Source organism: Drosophila hydei, unplaced genomic scaffold (genome assembly GCF_003285905.1).
Source record: "Drosophila hydei strain 15085-1641.00,03,60 unplaced genomic scaffold, DhydRS2 tig00000009-arrow-arrow-pilon, whole genome shotgun sequence".
Taxonomy (NCBI): Eukaryota; Metazoa; Arthropoda; class Insecta; order Diptera; family Drosophilidae; genus Drosophila; species Drosophila hydei.
The window spans coordinates 21483-35446 of NW_022045645.1; positions in this window are offsets into that span (position 1 = coordinate 21483).

Sequence of the window (13964 nt, forward strand, 5' to 3'; positions counted from 1 at the left end):
TTGCACAGGTGTTTTAAGGTATACAATTTGTCGCGCAGTGTAGGCACTATAAAAACATTAAACATACATACATATCGGCAGCTGTTGGATGTGACAACAGCGGGACAGTGGCAAACAAACAAAGTGGCTGATCGACGCCTTTGGCATCGATACTTTTGAAATCAGCATCGAAAGCACATATCGACCCGTTTATAAGCATAAAAATGCAAAATTTCTTCGCTTATGGCAAACACTCAAAAAACGATACCAAGCGAAAATGGAACTGCAACTGCAACTGCAACGCGTGCGCTTTGTGTTAGTTTTTCCCCAATGGCCCGCAAATTAAAAATAGTGAACATTAGATGAGCGAACAGCAGCAAGCAGAGCTACTTGAACAGCGTCTGGAAATGTCAAGAGTGCGTCGACATTGCATGTTGACACTGGAAATGCGACGGCAAACGTCAACGCTGACGCTAGCAGAACTATTACGAGTTCCATGTACCGTCAACAATAACAACAACAACTGCAGCAACGCGCGCGCGCTCATCCCCCTCCACAGCGACGCAGACATGCCGCACAGAATCGTTGCAGGGGGCAACCAAATGGAGTTGCCCATAAATGGGGGAAGTTGCGTGCGCATCTATCGTGAGTCTACTTCCGTCTCCTACCTCTCTCTCACTTTGAGTGAGTGAGCGTATGTGTGTGTGTGTGTGTTTTGCTTGGCTACCAGGCGTGTGCGCATGTGAGCTGCCAGATTTATGTTGAAACAATTTCACATTGCGCTGGCATTAAGATGCATTAAAGCCATAGGCTTATCATTTACAAGCTCGCACCTAAAGATACATAAAAGCGTAGGAAACTAACACATGGAGCTGAGCGAAGCTGAACGAGAGAGCGAGAGAAAGAGCAAGGGAGACAGCTATAAGGCATAGCAAACTAGAGAGAAGAGCATGGATCAGAGCTGGAGTTCATTTCCGCTGGCGCTGAGCAGTTGGGCTGCCATTTTAGTGCATTTTTATGGCAGAGCGAGGGTATTCGAATGTTGACACGAAATATGTAACGCCCACAGAAAAATATGTATGTGCATGTATCTCGACTCTGAGTTAAGAAATATTCGGATCAGGCGAACCGATATAATGACAAAGTTTCTTGCTGCAAAAATTATCTGAGGAACAGATTTATACTTTAAAGCAGTTAATATATAAAACATATATAATAATAATAAATTATAATATAGCTAAGTTCGCTAGTTTACTTTTTAATGGATCATATATTATATTGATTATACATTCTGTATTGAAGAACTCATTAAAATTAGCACCTTGAACTTATGCAAGTCTTAAAAACATGAAGTAATATTTTTACCTTAATATTTATAAAACTAAAATTATTTTATTACCAATTTGCTTAAATGTAGCTATATTTTATAATATATTTATACAGCAAAAATATATTTTAATTATATATTTATTTTTTTGGTCAATATATTTCGATTGCTATGGCTAGTATTTTAATTTTTGAATATATGCTCAATGATAAAAATTTTAATTTAATTATTTAAAAAAATATGCTATACATTTTTAAAATTTTTAACCAAAAATTTTATAAATAAAACAATAACTTCAACATAAATTTTCAATATATAAACTTAAAAAAAACGCAAACATATAGTAAAAATTAAATAGTTAATATTTGATAAATATTTGATAAATTAATATTTGATAAATACATTATTTTTTGCTCTTAAGCTTTTTAGCTATATATTTTTAATTTACTATAATAGTATTTATTATTATTATTATTTATATATTTAATACTTCATATATTTTATTTACATTTATTTCACCAAGCAACATTTTATATTTAATTTTTTATAAGTTCTAACGTAAGAGTATCGTCTCCTCGACTGCTCGAGTTTCGCTTCTATTTCCTATTGTAGTTTAATGGCGCATTTGGTGGATCGTTAAAGTCAAGTCCCCAAATGGCGTTCAATTTCAATTTTCGTTTTAATGTGCAATAAGCAAGCTCTTTTACAGTTGTTCATTTGGACTAATTGCACACGTTTTTCTGCTTGCAGTTGACCCCATGTCAATGGCCACAATGCAACTGCAGTCAATGGACGTGAAGCTGGAGCTGGAGACGCCGCCGTTGCCTATACATCCACCGCCAAACATCAATGCCAGCGGCATTGTCTATGGCTTTCGCACGCGCCACTTGTCCTGCATCGAGGAGAATGACTCCGACTCCCTGCACGGCTCATCCATACCACGTGCCTATGATCTCATGCAGCAGGCAGATGAAACCTTTCAAAAGCTAAACGCTGGTCAAAGCTACGCAACGGAGGAGGAGGAGGACGAGCAGGATGATGACGATGAGGATGGGGCGCAAACGGACGAGGATGAAGATGTGCCCGACACCATTGCCATGATCGATGAGTCGCGTCTATGTGATGCCGACTATCTGGACGAGCTGATCGCTGAGGAGCAGCATGAAGCAGCAAACACTAAGCTGGCCGACTCTGGCAACGTGGAGGAGGACTTTTGGCAGCCCAGCTTCAATCGCAATGACATCATGATGACCTCTTGCTATGGCACACTGAACAGCTCCTTTGGCAGTGAGCTGTCCACCCCAGCAGCCACGCCCAAGAAAGCGCCAGAGCCGCTGTATGCCACGCCCGAGAAACGCCGCAAAAATAATCGCAGCTTCGACTCAACCTGCGCATCGCAGACCAGCTCCATTTATGGCGGCTCCATGAATTCCTCATTAGAGCTCAACTACATAATGAGCTCGGCGAGCACATTGCGTGGCGCCTGCGTGCCACCCATGGATCTGTCGCTGATATCGAACGATGGCATCAGCGCCCTCGACTGGGGCTCCGCCAGTGTGACTTGCGTCTTGGACACTGGCAATGGCAATCCCGCCGAGGAACTGGACGAGGAGACGGCAGCCAAGTGCTTGAGTGCAGCGGAGAGCGGTAAGTGATCGTTCAATATTAACTATATGAAAATAAAGCTTTGAAAATATATATATATATATATATATCTGTGATCAGCTCAAGTCTTGATTTAACCAACGCTCGAGCGCCTCTTTCCTCTACGATTCTTATGACATGCGATCGGCTCGAATTCTAATCAAGCCTCCAATTTGTATTTTATTTAGTTATATAGCTTATGTTTTCAGTTCCGAAAATCTCATAATTTGCAATCAATTTTGAATTCAATTATTCAAGCAATTTACCATTTAGTGAAGTTTCCCTGCAAAATGACATTTTGATGAATTTATGCGCTTCTTTTGCCAAATGGATTTCACTTTGACCCATTTATTAAACTTTCGTAGGCTAGTTGACGATTGTCAGGCAATCGATCAATGCATCCGGACAGGTTAACCAGGTACATCAACTAAACCCATTTATAATCCTTCATTACCTGACACAAATACAAAATGCACAAAAAGCTTTTAATGATCCGCTCGCAGACTCCTTTTAATGCTCGGCATTAGAAAGGTGGCCCGCAAGGCGGTGGCTGACCCCCGCAAAAACGAAGCCACATTCATTGCCACATCAAAAACCAACAAACTAAATAAGCAGAGAGTGAGTGAGAGAGAGGAGTGAGTGAGCGAGAGAGCTGCAGTGAAAGCCATCAGGCTGCCAGGCAGACCATTTCACACAGATGTTTAACAGGCCAGTCAGGGTCATAAATCATCGAACAATATATATATAAATTTGGATATGCATATGTAAACATATATATGTGCATGTCTTTCTATATCCCTCGGGTGAAATTCGCTGACATTGACAGTTTCTAATAAGAAAATCGTTGGGATTTATGCCGCCCCGTTTTAGCCCGTTCTGCTCCTCCCGTGCGCACGCTCAACTTTAATTTAAAACTAATCAATAAAACGGCGCAGAATGCAACGAAATCTATTCAACAAATTGCAAAATGATGCTGCAATGTGCAATGTCACAGTAATTTACGTGCCGACCACAAAACTGATGAAAATTTATGCAAAGGGTTAAGTGTCAGACTCGTCGAAGCTGCGCACAGTGGCGCAAATTGAGCATTTAGTGGTCGAAACAGGAAACTTTAAATTTATTTGTAATCAAATGAAAATGGTCCAAACAAATATAATAATCGAATCCGAATATAATAATCGAATATAATAATCGAATCCAAAATTAATATAATAATCGAAAAGGTGGAAGAATCTAAAAGATAAGTTATTTTTATTATTGTTAATTAAAATGCGTAAAAAAACAGTAAAATGTATAAAATATATAAAATTTTACATATAACTTATAGGTCAAATATTTGATATATTTGTGATACTTTTCTGGTATATTTTTGATAGCTAAACTAATTAGTTGAAAATTTCTTTCTTTAGAAATGCTAACATTTATATAAAAATAAAAAAATAATAAAATGATAATAATAATAATAATAATATAATAATAATATAAATAAAAATATATAAAATAATATATATAATATTTATAAAAATAATACCCTGTCAATTTGCCAAGAAATCTTTAAATATTAACAATTAATTACATAATAAAAATTAAAATATTTAATAAAAAAATGTTAGAAAAAAAAGCTTAATACTAGAAAAGACTATTCCATAACCAAAGCCAGTTGTCTGAAATTCATACTTATAATTCAAGTCAATTTTCTCATATTTATCAACTTTTTTGATCAAACATATCAAGTAATGCCCACTGTGCATTATTTTCATCCATATTCCACACTCTTTTTGCCCTGCCTCGCGTGCATAAGTGAAAAGTCATGAATCATATATACATACATCATGTGCACAACGCACCTTTGCAAACTGAATAATAATGTTAATGATGATGATGATGATGGTGGTGGCAATGACGATAATGATGATTGTATATTGCAGTTTGCTAAGCTGTCCAAGCCACAGCGATCCATCGGAGCCGCTAGACTCTGAAGCATAGAATTCGAGTGGCCATAAAGTTACATTGCTTATCGCTGAAGAACTTTTAAAAAACACTTGAGATAGCGCGCTGAGAACGTGCAGTGAGACCCAGAAGCAACGCGGTCCCCCAAGAAATACAGGTAGAACAAGTGAGAACTTTCCTGCTGGGTATAAGCGACTGTGCCTTGCTCTGTTTGACGTGCAAATATGCTGAGTCGAAAGGGAATTTTTTGATGTAAATATCTGAAGTTTAGATTTGAAAATCGCACACTCTAGGATATGATAGGATAGATAGGATATCCTGTAGGTTTGAGTGTTAAGAATTGCAGTTTATTATACTTATTCCTTTACTAGGACAATCTTTCGATTGTTCTTTCAATCGAAATCTCAGAACTTTTGCTTGCTACTTTAAGGTCTCATGGGAGGGTGTTTAGCAAATTTTGAACAACTGAGTATAATAATATCCATGATCTATAAAATACATGATCTTTAGCTTAACAAATAAATATCTAGCATAACTGTTTTATATAACTTCTGAAACTTAGATAAGGCTGAAAAGTGCTTGTGTTCTCAATGATTTCGATGACTATCTTCAGAGAGTCTATATATTTATTTCTATATAAGACTATCATTTATACAATCATTTATACAATGAGTTCTTCCTCTTATAGTATAGAACTTACATGAAGTACGAAAGGCAGTTCAAACAAAACCAATATACTCTTCTTTACACTCGACGAACTGAGCACAATTTGATCTTTGAAGAGATTTGTATACAGTCTATATATCTATATACCTTTATCAATTTGTGTACCTTTATATATCTTTATACTTTACTAAATACTAAATATTATATATATAATCTGCGAGCAGAGTATAGTTATATTTTGACTATAGCTGTCTGTTTATATTCCATCTAAAACATTCTGAACAAACCGAATATCCTCGTCTTACACACCCTGCGTACAGAGTATAACAAGACCTAAGTACACACAGCGCAAGAAATAGTTGAAGAGAAGCGCAAGGGATGCGAGAGGTGTGCGCGAGGATTGAGAGGAGTCAGTGGCAGCAGCAGCAGTAACAGCAGCAGCAGTTGGAGCTGGAGCTGGAGTGTCCGCTTGTTAGGTATTGCTTGTATCTACAAATAGACTCCGTCGAGCTGACGGCCACAAGACAAACTCAAACAAAAGACCAAACGGTAGTTGCCACGAATGGTCCGTCGCACCAAAAACCGGCTGACAAAAGAAAGAGACAGAGAGGCAGAGTGAGAGAGAGATGATGGGCAGAAGTAAAAGAACCCAAAGAAAACTTCGCTTGCAACTTTGTTGTGGCAACAACCAGCTAACATCGTCCAGTCGCATCTCTTGCCCCAGCGACTATTTATTAACATCGAGCGCTACAGCGAACACCCAATAACAACGTCTGTCCGCCTAGTTGAATGCATTTTGTGTGTTCAACGATTTCCCACAACTGATATATACATATATACCTATATACCTATATATATATATATATATTGATTGGCTCTTCCAGTATTTATGACCTGCAAACGGTTGTAGATTTCGTTGTCTCAACTCTTCTCTTTTTTTAGCATAGATAAGCTAGAGATATATTTAGGTGGATGGTTTGAGCAGTTTTCTAAAATTAATGGTTTCACTTTTCAGTCAGAATAGAAATATAGAAACTCCTCGGGAAGTAAATGTTGGCATAAGAGAAATGAAGGGAAATACAAACTATGAACACTTATGTATATAGGCTTAGAAATATTCTATACATTTGTTTTAATCTTTTATATTGAAACTTAATTTTAATAAATTTTATAATTTCGAGATTTATCTATATATCTATATATATCTATATAGTATATTTAGAAATGAAAAATGAAAAACCGAAAGTATTAAATCAAACTTTATTCAAAATAATAATTTTAGAATAATTTTAATTTTTCTAAAGTTCAATTTCGTGAGTCTTTCATTTATGGAAGATATCTTACATACAGTTTTTAAACATTATTAAATATTAAAAAAAATTTAAAAAAAATAAATGAATTGATTTTATATTAACAACCTGCATTTAAATTTTCGGGATACCCCCAATAGTTTAGATTTTATAGCCCAACAAACTTTTTTTAAGGTGCTGGTTGAAATAAGCTGTGAACCACTGTAGATATCAGCTACAGCTAAAGTATTTTATGTATTACACCCTTAACTTCATACATAAATATGCCTAATTTAAGCCCATACCTACAAAACATAAGCCTAATTTCGATATACTTCAATTACTATCTTAATAAATCTTGGAAAATATATCAATGCATTATCGAATTGATATCGATTACCATTACAGTGATATTAATGAACCTAACTATGAAACTATTGCATTAAAATTTTAGGGAATCTATAGAGAACATGTCTGAAATTATATGAAATAGGAAAATAAGACTCATACCGATAAATTTCAAAGACATTGTCTATCGAATTTATCGAAATATTACAATTACAATGTACTAAATCTATAGGCGTCATCTAGTAGCATGCATATCGATAAACATAATTCCGATAACTGTTAAATAAAATCCAATGAAATCTAGCGACATGTTCCAATTGTCGACCAACCACTGTTAATCACGTAATACTCTGTCGCCGTCGGCATTTAGAACAATAGACCATAATACACTCTAGCACAATGGAAATCAGGTAGTTGCTAAGTAGACCAATCAGAGCCCACACAGTGAAGCACATGTAAGGCGCACAAATGAGGTAATTCCTGTGACACAATCTTGATTAATGAGCCGCGCTGTGGCAGATGATGATTTGTAATAATAGACACTTATATTCGACAATTTCGAAAGGGAAATCTGTGCTAGCTCTATTTTTAATAGCATGATGCAAAAATCAGTGTGTTTTATTTTATAGATGATAAGCAAGTGATGATAAGTGCGTTCCATACAAATATTTTTGATTAGATTTTAACAAAATGATTTGAATTTGTGGTATGAAATCAAAAATAATTAAATATTACAAGTAAATGAAAGCCAGGAATCTATGAACAAAAGTTTTGGAGTTGTAGACATGTAAATAAGCTAGTTCATTGAACATTCGTTAAGTAGTTCTGTGTCTTGTAGACTTTTGTCTTTGAAGTTGTTTCCTATATATTGTGTGCCTGAGGTTTGCCACTTTCTAGTCTGCCATCCTTCGTTAACCCTCATCAGAAATCTTCCGTGTTGCACCTAATGTAACCCTTATTATAGCTTATCTGCATTTGAAAACCTGTGAGAAGTCAGCACGAGGCAAAGTCTTGCCGCTTGCGTCATCAGCTCAGCGCCGTTGGCTGTGTCGCTATTTCGGGTACGCGTGATAAGCGCGAGTCAGCGCCTCAATCAGTCAAAACTCACAAAAAAAAAACAACAAATACAAATAAGAGCAAGAAAAACAACAACGAAGCGTGAATGAATTTTTCCACACAAATTGAAAATGAAAATGAAATGTGCGATAGTCAACTGATAAGCGCAGCGAACACGGACTGAGCGCCGCATATAGATCTTATATCAGCTGCGGAGAGCAAGAGCGACAGTGGCAGAGAGGGAGAGAGAACCCACGCAGTGAGCAACGCTCAGGCTGTGTTTTGGTTAACCGGTAAAGCATTTCGTGTAGACTTTCCATTGTAGAGTTGCGCTCTCAGCTGACTGGCTGACACTTGTTTGGCTTTTCTGCTCAGTACCCTCGTTCAGTCTTGAAACGCGTTTTAAAGCTCGAGTGTCGCGTCTTTCTCGCCAGCGCTCGCTTACGTCTGTAGCGATCGCGTGTTGCGCGACATCATTTGGATACGGTTTCATTACGCGGCTCGTGTTTAAATCGTTTAACCGAAAAAACGCAAAGTTGCAAAAATTAACGAAATCTATGCCGGCTGTGTCTACCGGGTAAATGTGTATCGAAATACCTGGAAGTTGTCTAAAACATATTCTTATTGTGCGTGTGTCTATCTATCGTTGAGCAGTTCTCGATTTAACTGTTTACTTTCAAGTGGAACGATACGTAAAACGATTTTTAAAATCAAAAATTAATAAAGTAAAATACAAAATTATAAAATAACTGCCAATATAAATATGTACAGAAAGAAATTAAAAATTCCCATTTATTTAAGAAAAAATTCCCTGAAATTTTGAAAAATTCCCTTTGCAACATCTTTATAAACGAAGACAACAAAAAAAGTTGCTGTGAAGGCAAAGTTAAAACGAGAAAAGATCGTGAGTCTGTAGAGAAGACAAAATGTAACTTGGCCGTAATCGATTGGCAACAACTGCAAAGGATACGTCAGGCTGCAGCAAACAGCTGCAACGGCCACACACACATACAAACACATACTGATGCCAATGCAGATATTCTGAATACATCAAACACACAGATACTATAGATACATGAGGCAGCCTGCCATATAAAAGATACATGCCATGTTCCCACTAACCAACCGCTCTTCGAGTGGCAAAAACACCAACAACAACGGCAACAGCAGCAGCAACAGCAACACCATTGGAAGCATCGACAACGAAAAGGATAAAATAAATTTCCAAAATAATTGGAGCTGCAATAAAACAACCGGTCGACGCGCTGGAAGTGGGTATAGCTGCAGTTTCTTAGGTAAATTCTCATGGGTGCCATAAGAACAAATAACCGTTAAGTGTAAATTCGTACATTTTGGCATACGTCATCATGGAAAACGGCATCTGTTTGCATGGAGTATTTTGGTTGAGTCCGATTATTTATTGATTCTGTAGAAACTCGTTGAAAAGAAGTTGAAAAAGTCAATTAAATAAGCTTACCCCATAAAAATGTTATTGATTGCTGCATAATGTGAGGGTTGGATAATTATTTATTGCTCATCATTAAAAATCGAAGCGTGTAAATAATCAACAATTGATTATTCAGCTATTCATTTAAGCGTTAATTATGAAAAGGTGTTTCACGCAGCGTCCGCCCACTTCACGTAGATTCTCAAATTCCATTATAATGCATTGCTTTCCATTATTATCCATATCTCTCTCCCTCCATCACTCCCCTCTTTTGTAGATGTTGTTACTTTTTGCATTAAATTGCAATGCTTTGCACTCATTTACATGTCGCGTCGCAGAACATTCCAATTCCTTCCCCGTTGGCTGTTGTGTTTTGTTGTTGTTTTAGTCTCTTAGCATGGAGAGACAATGCAACTCTTTTGTCATTGGAAGGGCTTTGCAACGGGTCGGCAGGAAGTCTGTCTGTGTGTGCCATGAAAAATGCCATAAGAATTCCAACAGCAGCAGCAGCGGCGGCGGCGGCGGCTTCGGATGCGCTTTACGCTTGCGCAATTCGTAAAGCTTTTTTTTCTTTTGCGCTCCTTTCGTTGCGCATGCCAAAGCTTCAATAAAAAGAGCGGTGAGGGAAGCTTGCAGAATGGGCAGAGTGGAGTGGAGAGTGTACGGAGCGCTGTCGGTGTGTGCTTTTATTTGTTTGCTGTGTAGAATTCCCAGAAATGTCTTATTTCGAAATTTGTTAACAAGCAGACACAAACACTCGCACACATACAAATACATATACACGTATCACATGCTTGTCTCCACGCATGGATTGTGTTCAGGAGCGGCAGAAGGAGGGTTCAAATAGTGTATCAAGTGTTTGTACGTTTATATTGTTGATGTGCTGCGCTTTCAAGTTGAAGGTTAAAGTTGAGATTTACCTCGCGTCTTTTCAATTGAGTTAGAAAATGAGTGTAGAGATGTGTATGCGTGTGTGTGTGTGTGCTTGTGCTTATTTGTTTGGTTCTTGAGAGTTTTTAAATTTGCCTCGAGTGGCAACAGACAAATCCTTTGTGTGTTCGCATCTTAGACCTTCAACGGAATGGCACAAAGGAAAGAATTTACAAATTTTTGACAGCATGAAAATATTTACCTTTATTTGTCGAATTGTTTACACAGATATGCAGCAACAGGTACTCAATTAAGCCATACAATGGACATAATCTCATACCAATCAAGCACGACTACAATAAAAATCATATTGCAGCACAATGATGGCCCGCAAATTAAAAACGCTGATCGTGGCCATATTCAAAGTGTGTTTAATAGCATATTGCCAGAGCTGCTGACCCACCATAACAAGTCTAATTAAGATGCTATTTAAAACAGCAAACAGCACAGCAAGAAATTGAATAAATTTAGTTTTGCTATTGCGATTTGCATGCAGCTGTTTAAATATCGAGGTCTCCGCATTTAGAAAGGGAAAGACCCACAGGGAAGAGGAAGAGTTCCATGAGTGTGGCAATGAGTTAAGTCTTGCTGCCAAAACACACCCTCAGGGCTCATTAGGAGCACTTTGCTGCGTGTGTGTGAGTGAGATTTATTAGCGAACACTGGCGGCAAATTAGCTGGAAATGTGCAGCCGAACATGCAGAGAAGGCGTAAGGAGTTGGGGTGTGGATAGAGGGGGAACGGTTAGACTGGACTGGACTGGAACGGCCCGTGGCTCTCTTGGATGGTTAATTGCGCGGCTGTGCTCAGCGGGTCGCCCGGCCAAATGAGCGTTTAAAGTGTCTGCGATGTTAGATTGCAACATGCGGCAGCCGCTGCTGTTCGCGAATGGCATGCAAAATTCAAACAAGTTGGCAGCCCTGCGCACGAAATGCGCACTTAAAGCCGCTGCGCCATGGCAAATCGCATTCGATTTGTTGTTGCCAGCGCGCAGTCACATTTTGAATTATTTGACACTTTGCATGCGCTCATCTTCCAGGCGCTACGTCTCGCTCGCACTCACACACTCACTCGCTCTTAGTCTCTTTCTTCCTACCCTTCCCCTCACTGCAGTTTATTAACTCATTATTTTGAATTGAGCGTCTTTGGCCGACGGCTAAAGCATGTTGCAAAAGTTTCTGCTGCCTTGACAAGTTGTTGTCCCACTCTCTCGCTCTATCAGCCTCTATCTATCTCTGTTGCACAACTTTCCTTGAGATTCCCAGCTGAAAGCATCGCAAAATCTTTTGTAGTTGATTGAGTGCTCGGCGCTCTTTTTCTCATTAGTGAAATGAATATTTTTTCTCTTTATTTCTGCATGCTTCGTAATTTCGAACATAAAGTTAATCACATTGCGGCTTGTCTTTTAATTAAGGCAATCAATAATTTGTGAGTAATCCTTAATTGATGTCAACTACAAAACGAAGCGTCACATGAACAAAATTTGTGTGCAAAGAAATTAAAAGAATTTTTAATTGATTTTTTTTTTGAAGATTTTTGAGGTCAGTTGAATGGTTCCAGACTCTGTTTAGACTTCTATTAATAAAGTCTAAATCTATTATTATATTAAATATTTAACTATGAAACAGAATTTGCTGTGGTAAGCCTTAGGACTAATTTAATTTGGTTTGTAAAGAGAGATTGTTGTGTTTTTCTAGGGTATATATTGCTAGGCCTATATAGCTACGTATCATATTTTAGTAGATTTTCATTTTCAAACTAAAATAAAAAAGAAATGTTTGTTTTTTAGTGGCCTTTTATGTACAGTTCACATTCATTCTCTACCTTCCCCAATTAATTTGGACATGAAACGTTTTTTTTGCATTTAAATAATTTTTGAATTGTTGACCTCCAACAAGATTCGAGTCGAATTGCCGACAAACATTTGAAACACACAAAAAATCTTAATAATTATTTGCACATTTGTTTGTTCAAATTGCTGTTTTCGATTGCCAAAAGGCAATAGCAGCCGCGTAACACTTTGTTGTAGTAAGCGCGTCGGCCAAAGATAAAACAAAACAAAAGGAGAAAAAACAATCAACAATTCATATCTCATCTGTGTCGGAGTCAAGTTGTAGGCGTTGCTTGACGGTAGCGCCGACAGTGTCAAAAGAGACATCAACAAGCTGACGTGGACACGTGAAAACACAAATAAAAAAAACCCATCGAAGGAATGTCCCTAATGTATGCAAATATGTAATTTGTAAAATATAAGCACAGGATATATAATTTATAAAAAATAGTCAATTCAAGTTACGTTTGCTTTGATATCAAGTTTATACATCAAAGGCTTATAAAATGCTTCAAAAGTCTCCAATTCTTCAATATAAATATTTTAAGTCTTATTACTAATATTAATCTTAGTTGAAAAGACATTCCTCTAGCAGTAGTTAGTCATCGTCAAGAATTTCGTCAGTTTGTGATTAAGTTTTTTATAAGGAAATTTATCAGCCAAGAGCTTTTATGACGTATTACGAATAATTTAGTTTATATCTCAACTAGTCAGTTATTATATATTAAACATAATTTATAACTGATTAGTTTTTGATTCGAAATAAATTTCACAGAATTATAATTTGACATTTTTTAATGTCTGACTTTTTTCTAATATATAAAATTGTTAGTCAACTTTTTCTGGCTTTTGTGCAAAATTCTTTCAGTTGGCACGCGAAAAGTTTTGATAAGATAAGAATACATATATATATTGTAGAAATACAGCGCATATCTATTAGAATTCCCTGGCTGTCGCGCCTTTTGACCGGCGCACCTGTCGCACCTGTATTTGATAAACTTTGTAGGCGGCGCCAGGCGTTCGTCGTGCTTTTGTCTTTTATATTTTCGCTTCAATATTTACCAATAATTAAAGCAAAAACGAAGGTAATTGGCTTTGCTTGTTAACTCGGCTCGCATGCAAACATATCTCGCTATCTGAGTAGAGTTTGCTTTGTAGATTGTCGCGAAAAACAACTACAAATAGTTCGCCACAGTTGAGGAAGCGAATTACTTTGACTCTTTTTACGCTCTCTAAAGCAAATACGAATTTGCTTAGATTGCAAACACAAAAAGATGACAAATGTTTGTCCAGCAATTTGTTGTATGTGTGTGTGTGTGTGTGTGCGGGGGAGCGGTGCGAAAGCGTGACTTAAGCGCGTTAAAGCTCTTAAGATTGGTCAGAGTTTGCATTTGAGGTTTGGCCATGTCTGTGGGTCAGCCAGATAGCCAGGGTCAGCACTGGGTCAGCAGCTGAGCAGCTGAGTGTGTGTGAGAAAAAGATGTTTGTTAGTTTGAA